The sequence below is a fragment of the Adiantum capillus-veneris genome, chromosome 27, assembly GCF_014529385.1.
Source record: "Adiantum capillus-veneris isolate H3 chromosome 27, ASM1452938v2, whole genome shotgun sequence".
NCBI classification, from domain to species: domain Eukaryota; kingdom Viridiplantae; phylum Streptophyta; class Polypodiopsida; order Polypodiales; family Pteridaceae; genus Adiantum; species Adiantum capillus-veneris.
Genome location: NC_140957.1, coordinates 100,618,127 through 100,628,898, shown reverse-complemented (window position 1 = coordinate 100,628,898; position 10,772 = coordinate 100,618,127). Strand labels below are relative to the sequence as shown.

The 10,772-nt window shown below is 44.0% G+C and overlaps 1 pseudogene; it reads right to left on the bottom strand.

Moving 5' to 3' along the window:
- Window positions 1-4,803: 4,803 nt before the first annotated feature.
- On the bottom strand, window positions 4,804-6,345 carry LOC147422456 (uncharacterized; annotated as a pseudogene).
- Window positions 6,346-10,772: the final 4,427 nt, after the last annotated feature.

Genomic DNA, 10,772 nt, shown 5'->3' with positions numbered 1-10,772 from the left:
ATTGCTTTGTACTTGTTGGTGACGGAAGAAGAATATCAGCCTCAATGTCATTTTCTGACACCATGTGGCCCAATAACTTCACCCTTGGCTCTGCTAGATGATATTTCTTTGGATTTAGTTGTCCTCCACATTCATCATATCGAGCCAATACCATCTGTAACTTCTCGTGGTGTTCATCCCTAGTGTTGTAGACATAGAAGTCATCCATAAAAGCTTTAGCACAACTACCAATGAATGGTTCCAACACTCAATTTTCTTTCTCTTGATGGAAGGATGGTCCATTTGACAACCCAAATGGAAATACAGTGTAGCAATAGCAGCCCCATGACGTAATAAAAGTTGTCTTTGTGCGGTCTTTAAGAGCAATCTTCAATTGAAAATAGCCTGAAAACCCATCACACACACTGTACCTCTCATAACCTGCCACTAAATCCAAGATCTGATCAATGAATGGAAGAGGATATGGGTTCTTCTTAGTGGATGCATTTAAGGGTTTAAAATCTACACAAATCCTCCACTTCCCATCCTTCTTTGGACTGACTACTACTGGACTCACCCATTCTGTGGTTTCCACTAGGACTATGAACCCTACCTTCAATAACTTGTCCACCTCTTCCCGCAAGGCTTCCATTTGCTCTTGACCCAACCTTCTTAGCCTTTGGTGCATTGGATTAGCACCTTCTTTCAGCTCCATATGCATCTCTTCTCCCTTGAACCCTCTAATCTCTTCATATGAAGTAATGAACAAATCAGGAAAACTAGCTAGCATGCGCAAATATATCTCCTTCTCCACAACTGGGAGGTCTCCACTGATCATTTGTTTCATCAATTCCTGCTTCTTTGACAATTCAACCTTGTTTTGCATCAGCCCTTCAATCACTTCATAAGGTCCTTCACTTTCATCTTCAACCTCATTTGAAAATGCAACTAAACCAGACTCCTGGATTCCTTTGTCCATCAAAAGGAATGCAACATCAGCATCCTCATCGCTACTGGTAGTACTATCACTATCCTCATTAGTGAGTGTGGAATAGTCTTCATCACTAGACTCATCCTCATATTCATAAAGCTCTTCTAATCGTTTCCTTTTGTCCATATTATAAAGATTCTTGGAACCTGTCTTTCCATAGAGGCTAATCGTACCACGTCGCCAATCTTGAAACGCTCCCACTGCACGTAACCATGGTCTGCCCAGTATAATAGGTGTTGGCGGTCGTAGAATAGAGCTCAACCCATCGACATAATGTCAATCCGGTGGATCGGAACCCGGCTAGTGCATGGAGGCGTGGATGCACCAAATGTGATAGATTGAGGACTCTAGGAAGAGGGGAAAAGCATGGGAATAGAAGAGGGAAAGCTCGGGAAGCTAGATCTACACACACACACACACACTCAATCTACACTCTAACTCTCTACACATGAGGACATTGATGCTTCCCTTGCTTTCATCTCAAGCACACACACTCTAATCACACATTAAGCACACACACGGAAGCCTAATTAGATCAATTCATGCAACACACGTACACACACACTCTAATCTAGCACACATGTGAAACTAGAATGCTCCAACAAGAGGGAAACTTAAGAGAGAAGAGAAGATTAAGAATTAATCAAGCAACAACAACACACATAAGCATGAAAGACAAGAGCAAGTAGAGAGACTTAGCTTCCATTAACCCCAAACGTCAGCTACATGTGTATGAGGAAGCTCCAAGCTCCATAGTCACTCCTCTTCTTCTTCTCCACACTCACCTCACACTCTCTTGAGCTCTCTTTGCTCTCCAAGAGTTGGCTCTTCGAAGAATGCCCTTTCACATCTTGTCAATTGAGTTATATACAAAGAGCTTCTAAAAATGGGCAGCCAGCCAAAAGTGTAAATGAATGTAATAGGCATCTAGGCTCATCTACTCATACATGTACAAAGTGGAACTCAAGTAGAGCCCGTAGATACAAAGAATATGTGTATACACATATGTGTACACACTAATGAAGCATAATGCATGTCGTTGGCGCTCGCCCACTCTCCCCTTCCTAATTTCGCGCACGTCCTCGGGTGCCCGTAAGTCGTCAGAGGGGTGATGAATGTGGCTGCACAAAAGATAATTTCATTAAGGTGCATGCTAGTCCAACATAAGAGTGAGAGTGCATAATAAAAGAGAAGCAATGAATAGCAGCAACCACATTAGAGTTTTGCAAAGCAAGCATAGCAATTGTAAAGTACATTAGATGGTCAAGTGTAGGCACTTCATTAAAGTCCAAGCTTATTGGAAGTAATGCATGAGTTAGAAAAAGGTGTCCGAGTTTTAATCTAAGGTCTCAACTATGCCAAGTCTAAGAAGTGAAATTAGCATGCTTAATAAGAAACAAACATCTAAATGGCACTAGAGCTAGGCTTGGGCACATTTCAAGTAGTAAACAAATATGAGAATCTTTGAATTTCAAGTGGAAGAGGCTTCATTTGCCTTTTGATTTTATGCAAACATAGGAATTTAAAGCACATGGCGACCATCCAAGAGTGAGACAAGCATCGATCTTGGTTCCTTGTATGACTACAAGGTCTTCTCCAAGAGTCTACTAGTTCACTCAAGGCATGGCTACCCCCTAACAATCCAAGGCATCGGTTTAGGGCCTTGACCAAGCGAGCCAAGGTGATTCCCCTCGCCTGCCAAAGACCACTAAGGCGATAGGTCGTACACATAAACATAGACTTTATTTTTCATTTGGTAGACCTTTGTTTTGGTGTTTTTTGGTTGGATTTCTCTTCCAAAGTGTATGATGCAATCTCATAAAGTGTAACCAAATGAAACAGGCTTGCACATAGAACTAGCACACCTAAATGCTTGTCAATCATTAAGTAGAATTTTCAAAACCTATAGCTAGCAATGTTATGAACTAGGATTAACACAAGGTCACAAACGCATACCCATGATTACTAAAAATAAGGTCAAACTTAAATTAATGACTTGCACCAAAACACCTAGATGGAAACTTGCAAAAGCTAGCCTAGATTGCAAAAACTCATGTGGTTGTGCACTTTATGCACATCAAGGAAAATGTAGCGATAAGAGGAGAAAGAGGAAATCATGGAAAAAGTACACTTGTTATGGGGTGGATCCTCGTATGTGACGATAGACCCCAATAGCAATGGAGATGGCCCACCAAGTGCAAATCGCCGGGAGTAAATGTCAAGCTAGTCCTCATGCTTCTTTTTCTTGCACAAAAGTAAGACACAAAGCACAATACCTCGAGGGGCATATCAGCAGGAAAAGAAGCAATAGTGAAAACAAAATAAAAGTCCTAAACTAAGGTCTAAAAACCTAGATATCCATAGGGAAAAACCCAGTGGGAAAAAGTGCCTCTGGTATATGCGCATGTGTCTAGTGCACCATGATCAATCAATACAAATCAATTTCGCGTGCGACTAGAATGAATAAGAGAACCCTCTCCAAATAAAAGGATAGCTCTCTATCTAATGGTCAAAGGCTGGCTAGCACCTAGATCTATACATCTGGTCTCCGCTGAAGGGAAAATATCATGTCTAGGAATGACATCAGCCTCTATGTCACTAGTCATAGGTCTCTGAAGCTCATGTATCATTGGTACACTCTTACATAGCTCTATGTCTCTATGATGGTCAATAGAAATATGACTCGATCAAGTGCTAGGGTCTACGTGTGATAAACTAGGGGGAAGGCTCTTCGGTAGCCAGATCTGCAATGCTCGCGCTCTCATAGGGATACCGGTATGAGCTCGTCTAGCATGTCTGTGTGTGTATCTATCTCTAAGACATGCTCGCTGTTGTGGAGGGGCTAGCCTCTCTATGGGCCGTCTTGTCTCTCGACATCTAGCTCGTGGAGGTCTCACGTGAGGGTATGATCGTGTATGCACCGGGTATGCTACCACTCATGGCCTAGGTACCCAAACATGTGTCTGTCTCTCGAAATAGTCATGTGCCTCAAGTGACCGTCTAGATGTGATCCAACCATGTGAAAGTCCGTCATCGGTCATATGGCTCTCTACAAACACAATCGTGTTGTCACAAGGCAAAGATCTAGCGTGTATCTCGGTACGGGGAACATAGACCCGTCGAAGGGTCCAAGAAGCTCTACGTGGAAAACTACGTGCCTGATCTATCATGGATCGCTCCTCGGTGGCACTACTCATCGTTGCGGAACCACTGTCTAGAGAAGGCTCTATACATGGCTGGGATGCCTGTGTACGTGGTCTCCAAACAAGTCTAGTAGGCGGTCTCGTATCCCTACATCGTGTGTCAGTAGAGGAAACTCTAGTCCATGTACGTCCAGGTATCTGTGGTGTAACCTCTATCGGCATGGTGTCTCGAACGTGGTCTCTAGGAACCTGATCTAGCAATATACCGCTCATGGATGGTCTCCGCTCAATTGGGTGATATGATCGTGAATCGAAACTCGTAGATGGCACTAAGGCGGCATCTCACTGGGGTGGCTGCTCTCTCGGTGGCTCACACACTGTGGCACCACTATGCATGCTAGAAGTGTGGGACATTGATGCTATCGGGTCTACAGTCTCTCTCGTAGAAGGAGTGACTCTCGCATATGGATCTGGCTCGATAGCTATCTCTAAGGGCCGCTGTGAGGTCGGCAAATGTAAACAAGGATGCTCATAGGTAGCCAAGAATTGCATAATGGTCTCATGTGTGTCTAGGCTAGGGTCACTCAATGTGCGACTCTGTGAGGTCTCTTGCTGCACAATGCTAGAAGTCTCGTGGACAAGAGCGACAGGTGGTGTAGGCTCCCTAACAATGCTCTGAGTGGTCTCTAGTCACGGGGGTGCTGGAGCTATCTGTCGTGGAACACTCCTCAGAGGCTCTCGTGTAGGCTCAAGCATAGGTGTGTCCTGAGCGGCTCTCTCTCGTGCGGTCACTCGCTCGTCAAGATAGGCATCATCCTCATCGGGCCTCTCCCAAGGTGGTAAAATACGCCGCAACAAAGGAGGCCTAGGTGGTGATATCACAACTAGTGTGACTGGAGGACTCGGAGCTCTCGGTAACTGTGGAGATAGCATGGCCGTCGTGGGTAAACATAAGTCGTGATGCCTAAGTCGAAGGGAGTAGAGTAGACCTATAGTCAAAATGTACACTGCGTGGCCGGTATCCCTATAAACTCGCTCACGTGGATCTCCTATCAAATGTGCAAGAAAGTGTGCTGAAGGATCTCTGGATCCACCAATCGACAAGCGTCTGTACCTACGACCGAGCTCATCTATATAGGTCATGGTTTGCTCAACTCTATGAAGCTCCACTAGCCTAGGATGTGTCTGCGTGTCTAGGCGATCGTCTGGGTGTGCTCGTTCAATATCATCGAAGTCAAGGGTCTCAATCGAGCGATACTTCTCTCTAAGCTCATCAATAAGGACTGCTCTATCTGCCTCTGTGTAGACTCTCGCAATTTGCCTAGGTAAAGACAATGGTCGCTGTGGGTCTGCCATCCGCACATATAAGTGGTCATGTAAATCAACATAGAAGGCAACACCACGCTGGTACTGGCCTATGATACATAGAATCTGACCCTCTATCTGTATCGTGCTACCTGCGGTCTCTCTAGCCTCAAGCGGTGCCTGAAGCGTAGTGGTTAGTGGTCTAGGGCCACTCATATCTACAATGTGTAGTCTATCGTGCCCGAACTCTGGTGCTCTCAACGGTGGTGCTGGGGTCATCGTCGACTCTCTCGTATGGTCTCTAATATGTGTTACTAGAGGCGGGGATGGGTCTCTAGATGGTGCAAGGTGTCGAGGTGGAGACTCCCTAAAATATGTCGCTCGCGGGCTCTTGCTCTCAGTCTCACTATGAGTGGTACGCAAAGTACTAGCACTCGCCGAGGTGTGCATCGTTCTAGACTCGTGGTAGCTTGAAACGCCTGGCAGCAAATCAGGTCTAGGTGACGAGAACCCTGGCGGTGGTCTCTTGAGTGTCTTGGGTGGTGGCACTATGTCTAGAGGAGGTGAGGGACTCCTACTCGAAGCAGGGCGCTGGGTTGGTCGAGGATCATATGGCAACCCACAAGTCAAAAAGTAAAACTCAGTGCCTATGGTGCTCTCGTAGCATCTGTCTCTAGGCTCGCCAACTAGTGTCACAACATCTCTGGATAGGCGTCGACTGGATGCACGACACTCTAACTGATATCGACGCTAAGCACTATCCTTATAGATCACTCGGTGACCTACCCGCTATAATATAACCTGCTCAGCGTGGTCGAATGCCTCAAAGCAGTCGTCTGCGTGTTTTAGCTCTATCTCCTCTCGCCTAATCGAATAGTTGACCACGTAAGTGGCACAAAAATCATCTCTAAATGTGCCATGTAGCATGTCGCCGGGACGGACTCGCACTATCTGGAATGTCTGTGTGGGGCCAAGGGAGGCACGACACTGGAACAAAAAGTATCCCTGTGTGTCTGTGTAAGTGGGTCGGCCTCTGTGCTCGCCTATTAGCGTGAGCAATATATACTCGTAGCACTGGCTCGTCATGGCCATCATGTGTGCGCAAAGTGCACTCTCGACGTGTGCACGGTCTCTAGTGGGGCTCCTATCTCTAATCTCGGGCAATCGGGTCAATGGGGTGTGCGATGTGAAATGTGCGGGGTGATGCGCGTGAATGTGTATGTGCGAAGCGAATGTACAACGTGGCGCACATGAATGCGCGTGTGTGTCGGCTATCAAATGCGGATGCGTATGTGTCCGCGTGCGAGTGGTCGTGTGTGCGCATGAATGCACATATACAAGTGAAGGCGAGTGCAAGTGAATATGTGGACAAATGGGTGTGAAGTCTCCCTCTCTCTCTCATCGATGTGGGCAAAAAGCTCCTATCTCTCTCTCGCTACGTGGGCGCGCATCCTATCTCCCTCTCATTGTGTGATGCGGGAACTTGTTCTTCTCTCCTCTCTCGATTCTTTTTTTTTTTCTAGTGGGAAAGCCTCTAGGCCACAAACCCTTCACTTTTGCAACTTAAGAAAAAAAAGCATCTACCTCTCTTTTGAATTGAAAGTGAACCCGTGGAGGGTTTGTATTTTTACTCAAAATTAAAATAAGAGGGGCACTATGCACAAATTAAAAGGAGGAGGGGGTTTCTTTTACATGCCATTGAAGTACGGGGTGCTACACAAATTGAGAGGGGGGACAAAGTGAAAGAGGGAACAGCTGACAAGGGGGGGTACAATATTAAAAAGGGGGGGGGACAAAGTGGAAGAGAGGACAACTGACAAGGGGCGGTACAATATTAAAAAAGGGGGGGGGGGGGGGGGGGACAAAGTGGAAGAGAGGGGAGGAGGACAGCTGACAAGGGGGCGGAAGGTACAATTTAAAAATGGGGAGGGGAGACAAAGTGGAAGAGAGGGGAGGAATTAAGGAGGGGGGCAACGCCTTGGGAGAGGGGGGTGTGTGTGTGTGTATGTGTGTGTGTGTTTTTTTTTTTCCCAAAATACCCCAAAAAGAAAAAAAAAATTGCCCAAGAGCATAACAAATAACCAAAAAATGTGAAATTTAGCCCGAAAAATATAGGAAAGTCTTGCGCTCGTGAAGAATACGTCGACGGATTCGGCTACCAAATTTTGCCTAAATTTTCATCAATTTTTGGTCAATTAATTGATTTTTTTGGCATTCAAGAGGTAAAAAATTGCCTAAAAATATCAAAATTTACCAAAACATCACCGGAAATTTTTTGAAAATTAAGCAACCCCTTAAGCTCACTTAGACACACATTCTCATCAAGAATCACCCGCTAATTCATCATACATACCAAATGGTAGCAAAAGGCGAGATTCTTGGAGCCTTTTTTTTGCGTTTTTTGAGCGTTTTTGGCCCGAATCAACCCAAATCAAATCCGAATGAAGTGCAACTTTTCAAATCAATTTGATACCATATCAAAAACACAAATGTAGAACCAAAATGCATAAACAATCAAAACAACTCAATATGGCATCAAAAACATACTTTCCAAATGACGATTTCAGAGAAAACGCTAAGTGCTTGACTACTTGAATGCACAAACCAAATAAGCGTTTTGGCAAGCACAAATACACTTTCCCGAATGTCCAATTGCACAAATTGCATGCTCAATGCTTATACCAACAAACGGATGACCAAATCACACAAATCCGATATCAAAAAATTGTCATTCAAACGGATTTCAAAGAGCACACAAAGCACTAAATCCCAAACACCAAACCACCAATGCACACAAGGGACGTAGAGAACTTACATGACCATAATCAACGCATCGAATCCAAGTCCAAATGACGATTACACACCGTGTGTGTACGCGAAGCTCCGGATCCGGTGTTTTCACCTACAAGCAACCAAATCCCAAATGCATGATTTGCAACCAAACATCAACGGTTTCAACCCAAAATCATTCAATGGGTCTATAACCAAGTTACAAAAGTTATCCATGGTGGTAGGATTCGACCCATATGTGTATCTTGTAGCTTTCAAGGGTCAAAAGAAACTTATTATTTTGATCCTTTAGCCTATCCTTTTGTAGTCACTAAACTGAAAATATAGAGACATTACAATCCTTGTACCTAAAGACTACCAACCTTGCTAGCAAATAATGTGTATATAAATAAAGTTTTGATTAATATTATCTTTTGTTTGTATTATTGTGTGATCAAGTCTTGCCTTCGAGTGGATTAAAGTTAGAGTATCCAATAAAGTTTCACTTAATCTTTATTGCACAGAGTGCGGTGTACACATCTCTTCAAGAGAAAAAGCTACTTCTCAAGCAAGCTAAACATCCCTCTTTCAAAGGGGAAGGAGCCCTAGTTGAGCGCGATGCAGAAGTGTGGCTCGAAGAGATGGAGGATTATTTTTCTACTGTTGGTACTACTCCCGATAACCAAGCAATGTTGGCTATGTTTCGTCTCACGAGGGATGCCAAGCTTTGGTGGAAACAACACTGCAAATATAATCAACTAGCTCAAAATACTCAAACATGGGAAGATATTAAGTATGTTGTCAAAGGACGTTATCTTCCACCTACACACGAATCCCTTAAGATGAATGAATTCTTCAACTTACGCCAGTTTCATTATAAAGTGGAAGAATACTACTCCAAATTTGTAACTCTTAGGTGCTATGCTCCGCCAATGGCCGCTGATCCACAAGTAGCCCGTTTATGCCAAGGGCTAAATGCTCCTTTAAATACACGCCATGAGGCCTGTAAATTTTCAAGATGCTCTTTTAAGAGCGAAACCCTTAGCTAAAGAGATGTCAAACAATCAAAGGGTACGGAATGGAAATACAAGGAATGCTGGAAGAAGAGGACGGCCTATGATGTGGAACCAAAGGCAAGTTCACCCAGTTCACCAAACTCATCCAATAGTTGCTGCTTCAGCAAATGGAGCTCAAAATGCAGATCTTAGATGCTATGAATGCAACGAGCTAGGACATTTCAGGAATGTATGTCCTAGGCGAGTGTCCGCAACAAATACACCTAATCGAGCTAGAGGAGGAGGCCAAATAATAAATCGTGGAGGAAGAAATGGAGGAGGAGGTCGAGGGCACAGAATGGCTGCCAGAGTCAATGCTATCATAGGAGAACCAACATTGGGAGAAGAACGAGAGTAAAGAGCAACTCTACATGCTGCAGTTGATAACCCAAGAGCAAGACAACTATATGCTGTCATTCAAACACCTGCAAATCACCAAGGTGAGAAATTTGATCTTCTTATTGATTGTGGTAGTACTCACTCTTTCTTGTCACCTAAATGTTTAAGGAGGTTAGGACTTAATCAACACCCTGCAAGAAAGATGAGAGTTGAATTAGCCAATGGAAAGGAGGTGTTATCTTACTACACTGTGGGAAAAATAGATTTCAAGTTGGGAGAATACTCTACTTCTGCTACTTTTCGAACCTTACCCATAGGAATCTATGACGGAATTCTTGGAATGGATTGGTTAGCCAACCATAATGCCAATATCCATTGTGCCCAAGGAAGTGTTATCTTTGTGGACAACCAAGGTAAAGAAGTCACTATTCAAGGCCAGAATGGACGACCAAAAGCTTACTTGGTCAAAGATAATCGTCTTTTGAAAGGGTAACGCAAGGGTCAACAAATTTTTGTAGTCAAGCTAAACAAAGTAGAAAAATGTTCTTCCAACCCTGAACCAATGTGGCTAGAAGAATTTTTGGATGTTTTCCCCACTAAACTTTCTGAACTACCACCACCTAGGGAGGTAGACCATGAAATCTAAATTTTTCCAGGTAGTGAACCAGTCTCAAGAGTGCCGTACAAGATGTCACTTTGAGAGGCTATAGAACTCAAGGAGCAGCTCAAGCACTTGATTGAGCAAGGGTTTATTCCACCTAGTACATCTCCATGGGGTGCACCTGTTCTCTTCCAAAATAAAGTAAAAGATATTGTGGAATGGCCTCAAACCACCTCACAAACCGAAGTCTGAGGGTTCTTAGATATCACAGGGTGGTACAGGATCTTTGTAAAGGACTATGCTCTTAAATCTGCACCACTAACGACTTGCTAAAGAAAGGAGCTACGATACTTTGGGAAGAAAAACATGAATCTTGCTTCAAAAAGCTTAAGGAGTATCTTGCTTCAGAACCTCTCTTAAAACTTCCAGACTTCACCCAGGAATTCAAGGTGATCAGAGATGCTAGTAACCTTGCATTAGGAGGAGTCCTTACTCAATAAGTAAGGCCTGTAGCTTATACTTCTCGGAAGCTTAGGATTCATGAAGTGAATTATGCTACACATGATTTAGAATTGCCAACAGTTATTCAC